This window comes from Limulus polyphemus, unplaced genomic scaffold, assembly GCF_000517525.1.
Source record: "Limulus polyphemus unplaced genomic scaffold, Limulus_polyphemus-2.1.2 Scaffold3558, whole genome shotgun sequence".
NCBI classification, from domain to species: domain Eukaryota; kingdom Metazoa; phylum Arthropoda; class Merostomata; order Xiphosura; family Limulidae; genus Limulus; species Limulus polyphemus.
Window position 1 is genome coordinate 35420 of NW_013669168.1, and position 8345 is coordinate 43764.

Sequence of the window (8345 nt, forward strand, 5' to 3'; positions counted from 1 at the left end):
TGATCACAGATAATCACTCCAGCTACTGACCTGAAGTCTATACTGTTCCCCACTGTTCACAGGTAAACACTCCAGCTACTGACCTGAAGTCTATACTGTTCCCTACTGTTCACAGGTAAACACTCCAGCTACTGACCTGAAGTCTATACTGTTCCCTACTGTTCACAGGTAAACACTCCAGCTACTGACCTGAAGTCTATACTGTTCACAGATAATCACTCCAGCTACAAATCTGAAGTCTATACTGTTCCCCACTGTTCACAGGTAAACACTCCAGTTACTGTTCTGATACTTAAAATGTTCCTATACTGAAAGTATATTTCTGATAGGTAGTTACCTCCTTTCACATAAATAGCTATTCTCGTTCATTGCTTCCCTCTATATGCAAAATGTTTTTCACATGTCACAAGTCTTGAGCTCCCATGTACCCTACGATCAACATGGTTCTATTGTATCTCACATGTAAATCACCATGCGACAACCCTATATCAATAGGAGTGCAACACACCCTCCTGATGCATGTGACTCCCTATATTTGATTCAACCAAACTATGACTTTGTGTTTTGGCAGAAAATGGAAGCACCAATTTTCAGTAGGTATGAAAGGTGGGAAGTGTGAGAGAGAGGTAAGTATCCATCTGAAACAGATTTTCAGTATAGGAAAATTATAACTTCCGATATGGTACATTACCTCTTCTCACAGAAATATCTGGAATCACACAAAGAATAGGTGGACAGAGGGAAAGAAAGAAGCATTCTTTAAAAATGACTGAAGAACCCTCTAAAAGAGTAATAATGGTTAGAGATGGCTTGAATGGGTACTGAATAAAAACTTTAATATAAGTTTAACATAACAGCAAATGTACAACATTTCGACAAGGTTTTGTCATCATCATGTAAGAGTACTAAATAAAGTAGATCCTTGCATTAGAGGAACATAGATGGGAGACCGCACCACTTCTGTACCAGGTATACTCTTAGCCCAGTGTGGAAAGAGGTCATGCAGACATGGGCAGGAAATGGGAGGACCACATCCAAAAGGAAGAGAGACCGCACCACTTCTGTACCAGGTATACTCTTAGCCCAGTGTGGAAAGAGGTCATGCAGACATGGGCAGGAAATGGGAGGACCAAATCCAAAAGGAAGAGAAGAACGTTGTATAGGAATCCAATCCAACTGATTCTGTATCTCAATTCCTTAAATGGCAGTAATGTGGGTGAAAGGAAAAAGGATGTGCCTCAAGGCATAGAGTGCAACAGACCGTACAAAGCAAGTCAACTGCATCCAAAACCCAGCCACCGTGAACTGACAACCATGTGGGGGTAGGATGAGGATCATACCTTCAGTAAGTCAACTACAATCCAAAACCCAGCCACTTGGAAACTACATCCATGTCGGGGGTAGGAAAAAGAATCATACCATTGACATGTCAACTACAATCTAAAACCCAGCCACTGGGAATCGACTGGGTAGGAAAGAAGATCATACCGTCTTCAACTTAAGTTCAGCAGACCAGACTGATATATCATACCTATCTATCTGTGAACAGGGCACATGATAGCAAAGTGTGAAAATTAAAGATGTCCCTGTATAGTGAAATAGCCTACTCAAATTCATCAAAAAGGAACAACCCCAGCACAATATATATATATATATATATATATATATACTTGATATATTAAAATCTTCAAGGGATAGCACAAGAGAAAGAACCATACTAACCTGCAAGTTCCTCCACCATGACCCACAACACGGTAATAATGAACAAGAGTCCAATTGAGTGAGGGAACAGAGACACCTGTAATCCATGTGTGAGGACTTATGTTGATTGGTCTAGCTCTGAATCCAAAACTCAGCCACTAGTAGCTGACATCCATGCGAGGGTAGGATGAGGGATCCCAATTGAGAAGTGGTGAACTGCAATTCTGATGGTTCATTCCAAAGCTACAACATCTTGTATAAACTTGTTTAGAGGTGAAGCATCAAATTGGAGGGCATCTCATCATCTACACCAACAGAACACCACCACCCTACTCTCAACTGAATGGATTCATTTTGTATCGTATATCACTATCAAATATCAGGAAGATGCCTCCATGGTTTATCACCCCAGCAGCTTGAAAATGGGAAGTGGTAAGGACTCTCTTACTCCACTGGAAGAAAAAGGGGGAGAAAATGCGATGGAGAATCCGGAGGAACGTGAACATCAGAGACAGTGCAATGGGTGACCACAAAAACCCTATTTTGAAAAGCAGACCACACCTGATTTATTTAATCTAAGGAATGGCAGGGATGAGTAGCTATCCCCTTCTGCTTTACCCATGAAGTCTGTGGGTGTGTACAGTCCGGAATGAGCATATTAATGAGGCAAATTGATACAAGCGGTCTTGTGGAACATCCCATCTCAACAATGAGCATTTAGGGGCATGAAATTTACAAATATTAAGTCATTATGGTCTGACAATGTGGATTTGACTAATTGAAGGATACCTGGTCAGGCACCAATTGCTACAGTGCAGGATCTGTACAGTAAAAAAGGGGATAGCCCTTGAAAAATATGAGGTATATATACCAAAGATAACTCACCCAGGCCCAGTCTCATGGAAGACACCCAGAACAAATTAAAGGAATAGGGAGACAAGGAAGTATAAGCCAGTCAAATTAAACGCGAACACAATTGGAAAGGGTGCAGGAAGAAATGTCCCAAACGGAGGATATCTGCCAAGAAATGAAGTGATAGGAACGGGCACCAAGGAAGGAGGCCAATAGGAAAAGGAAATAAAAAAGAGGTTCAAACGAAGGCAAGGTAAGGCAGTGAAGAAGCACAATGATATCCAAATCCAAAAGGACTGTGCACTGAGAAGGAGGATGAATTTGGTAGGAATGCAATAATATGGAGAGGTGGAAACTTTACGATACCAGAAAAAACAAAAGTGTGGGGTAGTGCAGCCTGATAATCCGTGATTGAGGAAACCAAACAGCTCTTATCAAATAGCCAAGTGAGGAAATTCGTAAGCAGAGAAACAGTGCACCAAGCAGGAGAAAACCCCGACCCAATGACCAACGGTGGAAAACATTCCACTTACACTGAGAAACATCCATAGAGGAATGGCAAATGGAACAAGCTAAAAACAAAAAGTCTCGCCAGGACATTCTGGATCTCCTGACCAAGGACCAGATAAAATCCAGGCTTGAAGACAGAAGAAATGAAGGGTTGTATGAAATGCCAGTAACCAAAGTTTATGTAGAAGTGATGGAGTAAGAAGAAGAGGTAGTGGTGGGGAAGATTGGAGCTCGAGCAGCCATGAAAACCACGGTTGTACCTGCCAGTAAGGAGCAATCAGAAGGACTTCACACTGAGTGACATGGATGATCAAAATCACCCTGGGAAGAAGATGGATGGGAGGATACAAATAGAAGTATATATTGATCCAATCCTGACTGAATGTATAAACAGCCAGTGCAAGTGGATAAGGAAATGGAGACCAAAACAGAAATAACTTAGTAATGAGGGATGTGGCAAATTCATCTAGGTGAGGAGTACCCCACTGAAGGCATAACCACTGGAAAACAACAGAACTGAGAGACCAATCCATCAGATAATACTCTGTGTCGGTATGGGAAAGACGATCCATAACCAGATTGAAAACATCCAGAACATGGCATGCAAGGAGACAAAAAAGGAGATCCAAGGTTCAACCACAAAAGGAACAATAACAGGTGTGTCCTGGTGATTGATATAAGCCACCACCCTATTTGAACCATGTTTATCATAGGGTATGTTGGAGCTCAAGGTTTGTGGCATGCAAAAAACTTTTTCCATATAGAGAGCAGCATTGAACGAGAATAGCTATTTATGTGAGAAGAGGTAATGTACCTTATCAGAATTTAAATTTTTTTCGACTGGTCACAGATAATCACTCTAGTTGTTTTCCTTCAGTCTGTACAGTTCCTGACTGGTCACATATAACCACTCCAGTTGTTTTCCTGAAGTCTATACTGTTCCTGACTGGTCACATATAACCACTCCAATTGTTTTCCTGAAGTCTATACCATTCCTGATTGGTAACATATAACCACTCCAGTTGTTTCCTGAAGTCTATACTGGTCACATATAACCACTCCAGTTGTTTTCCTGAAGTCTATACTGTTCCTGACTGGTCACATATAACCAATCCAGTTGTTTTTCTGAAGTCTACACTGTTTCTGACTTGTCACAGGTAATCATTCCTGTTGTTTTTCTGAAGTCTACACTGTTTCTGACTTGTCACAGGCAATCACTCCTGTTGTTTTCTTGAAGTCCGTACTCTTTCTGACTGGTCATAGAAAATCACAGGCAAAATGTAAATTAGGAAAACAAGTTATCTTGAATTTCGCAATCTTCTGTAAAATCAAATGGAAAAATTCTACTTCAGAATTAATTTAAAAAAAAAATTGCATTAAGTTTAAAGAAAAAATATGATTGAAGAGCACAATGAAAATTGTCTTCACACAAGCACTGCCAAGTGAGAAATAACAGTTCAGTAGAATTGAATAGTGAGAGTCACATGTGTCACACTCTTATTGGTGGAGCATTATCGCATTACATGTGAGACACATTTGAACCAGGTTGATCGTAGGGTACATGGGAGCTCAAGACTTGTGGCATGCAAAAAACGCTATTGCACATAGAAGGAACCACTGAATGAGAATAGCTATTTATGTAAGAGGAGGTAATGTACTGTATTAGAATCTATACTGTTCCAGACTGACCACAGATAACCACTCCAGATGTTTTCCTTTAGTCTATACTGTTCCTGACTGGTCACATATAACCACTCCAGTTGTTTTCCTGAAGTTTATATTGTTCCTGACTGGTCACATATAACTACTACTGTTGTTCTCCTGAAGTCTGTACATTTTCTGTCCTAGTACATACATTGAGGCCATAAGCAGTGGATTATTTGTTCCTAATAGCTGTCCTAGTACATACATTGAGGCACATATCACTGTAGTTACCTAGTATCGAACAATCAAAAATAGCCCTAAAGGTTTGTACTTTAGTCCATCCTGTAACTCTATCTAAAAAATCTCCATCTGTAACTCAAAATGAAGATGGTCACCAAAACTGCAAACTATAAGTAACATACACCAAAATATCTGTATGTTGTGAATGTGGGGCAAGTAAAATGTGCACATACCCTAGTGTTGCCAACTATTGAAAATGTTGAAGTACTTTTTGTAAGGGGGCCATCCATGAAGGACATCATACTACTTAGACCAATTTTTGAACTCCCCTGTCACACTTGGTCACATTGATGGCCCCTAAGTGAAGTCAATGAACACTTCAACAACAGTTGGTGGTAAATATAAACACATTTTATCTCTAAGTAGGACAGTTGGCAACCATAACATACCCTATAATTTTTTAATTAAATCAACAAATAATCTTCCAGACCATAATAAATGTTGGCCTCTTTATAGTCTGTTTAGTTTAACTAGCTGAAAATAACATCTACTGGGGGATCTGTCAGCCATTACATTCACTACAGAAACGTGACTCAACCACTTAAAATGGATTTTTGTTTTCCCTTAGGAAAATAGAAGATCAGACACTGAAATGCACAGTAATTATTATTATAGCATTAAGTGTACACCATTACAATGATTAGATATTACTTTTATTAGAAATAATAAGCATAGACACTGGAATGGTATGCCTGATGATGTATGGAATACTTTTATTTTGATTATCTTAAAACAACTGTTCACATACATCTATTTTTTAACTTGATGTTTTTCTTGCTGGTTTTGATGATGGGGTTAACTTGATGAATGTAATGGCTTTTTGTCACAGTGACATTCTTATGTTCTTTTACATGCAACAGCAGAAAAAACTGCAACTTAGATTTTAAATGTTATTTTACCAAATGTCTCTGTATTTTCGAAATATATATTATAAATTACATCAAACATATTTTACCTCTTTAAAATCTTAACTTAAAACTGTGTTTTACAGTTAATTGGCAATAACCATAAAAATTAATGTACAACTACGTTGAGTGTAGCATTTATTTTTAAAACAAATATTTCGTATTCGTGTAGCTTGCTTCTTTCTTTCCACAGGAAGTGGATTTGTTGGAAGTTAACTGACTTATTTAATACGAATTCTGTATTTAAAAAACCTGTATTTACTACTATAGTAGTATTACTATTACTATTGGTATCATAAGCTTCTCACTAGTTTTATAGCTTTAAGTTTAAGTGATATATTAAACCTAACATCCTTGTAACTTTTATATAAATTATCCTTATAGGGCTGCCTTTCTGTTGAGTGTTACCAAGTCTTACTGTTAGTTTTAATAAATGAAACTGAAAACTCGGAATCCGTCTTATCCTACCACCGGTGAGCTAGAAATTCTAGTAAAATCTGTCTTAAACTTTTAAAATGAAAGTTAAAATTAAGGTTTACAAGTTACATTTACAAACGTGAATTGAGAAAACTGCTGCCGAGTAAAATAAAATTAACATACCTTATAAAGTTTCTGTTTACAACGCAGTCCGCCACAACTTAAAATAACTGAAGACTAAAAGAAACAACAACACATAATATATATATCGTTTATATCAAACGCATGACAATTCATTATCACAAAGACAGCAACATTTTAACTACACGACTAAGCCTATCGTAACTCGTAAGTGTTATATGGCAATTATATGTTCAGGGGTCGTTAAACATTTGATGTTTTAATTTTAAAATAAATGACTTATGGAACTATTGCAATCTCTTTCTTTCTAGTTATTGGTCAAGTAAGAAAACAGTCACTTGCTCGAATTTTAAAAGTATAAAAACAAGTAAAGTTAAAAAACCCTTTAGGACATCAGTCAAACCATCTATTCAACTAAAAGCAGCAATTTCAGGCACAAGTTTTGTCGACGGATTGCCTTTCCTCCTGGTCGGTGGTTCAAAATTAAAGACAGCTATGCTTGAACCATAGGAGTTTCCGACGTTTAGCCGTGTACATAAGATATGATCCAAGTGAACAAATAAACAAGATGACAAATTCAAGCTAAATGGGGTATCATACATCCATATATTTGTGGTATGCATGCATACCATGCGTCTTCTACCTTACTATGTAAAAATTAAAAACTTATTTCGGTTATACTGAATCTATGCAGTTTTCGCATAAACATGTGTGTGAGAAAACTATCGAGTTACTATTTTTGTTCTTTGTTGTTATCTAGAGACAATACCAGTTCCACCAGCGGAATTATTGTAAGAAGCAAATGACAACAGTGTCTTTCACTTGCAGAGCAGACTATATCTAGAGGTTATGGTCTTCCCTGTATTGAATGAAAAATATCACTCATGTTGTAGTCACTAACTGCTGTGGGTAAATTCAACGTTTCATTCAAAGTAAGAGCGCGTTATACTAATACAGTTTTCTCCTTTATGTCAGGTATATTGGCCGACGGAAAGATATCTTGAGGGAAGCACAATCCTTAATGAATTAAACAGTCCAGTAGAAGGCGATTGCCTAGTGTCCAATGCAAGTATTCAAACTGTGTTTAGAAGTAAGTAAAAGTTAAAAATTGTCATTTTCCATTACAACTCGTGTCCAGTCTCTTTGTTTCTTAACTGAAAAATCATTCAGTTTATTTAAGTTCAAATTTATTTGGTGATTTATCCTGCCGATCCTCCTGTTATAAAATAGACTTATCTAGCACTCTTTGCAAAAATTAGTTAATATGAGAAAACCACATTTAAAAATAATTCAAACTATCCAAAAATTTACAATTATGATAAAAAAGAAATTTTGCATAAGCATCAGTCTTTACTCGAAATTTTAAGCCCTAAAAATGAATAGTATTTGAAACAAGTCGACTTCACTTCATTTATATTGCAGTGAAAACAAATCAAACTATTTTAAACCTTTGTTCTTATCTGAATGTTTTTAGACCAGGTATTATTGTAATAGTCCTCCACATATTTTATAAGATATTGTTACGACAGCGGACGTCACGTGACGCTAGTAACACGTCACGAACTTCTAGAAAAATCATGCCCCTTCGTGAAGCTTCGAGTGTGTACTAGATGTACGGTATTCTTGTATATAAGACCGTCAAGAAGTGACGGCAACAATGTAATTGAATTGCAGACAGAGATAGAGATTGACGATTGAGTCGAGCACGTGAGTCGTTCGTTGTGAATTATAGCGTTTGTTATAGAGTGACTGTGGAAATTAAATGTATTGCAAAGTTGTATTCAGAAGGAATAAACCAGTTTTATTTAAGAAAGGACTTGTATCGCTAAAGTTTCTTAGGAAAGAATTTTTACGGAAAATTAACTAACAACCAGA

The 8345-nt window shown here is 37.3% G+C and overlaps 1 long non-coding RNA gene across 1 annotated transcript in view; it reads right to left on the reverse strand.

The window, feature by feature from the left end:
- Positions 1–6670, reverse strand: part of LOC106469583 — a 14112-nt gene extending 7442 nt beyond the window's left edge. The window contains exon 1 of the long non-coding RNA XR_001291441.2: positions 6513–6670. This is a non-coding gene — a long non-coding RNA (uncharacterized LOC106469583). The remainder of the gene's footprint in view (positions 1–6512) is intronic.
- Between the last annotated feature and the right edge of the window lie 1675 nt (positions 6671–8345).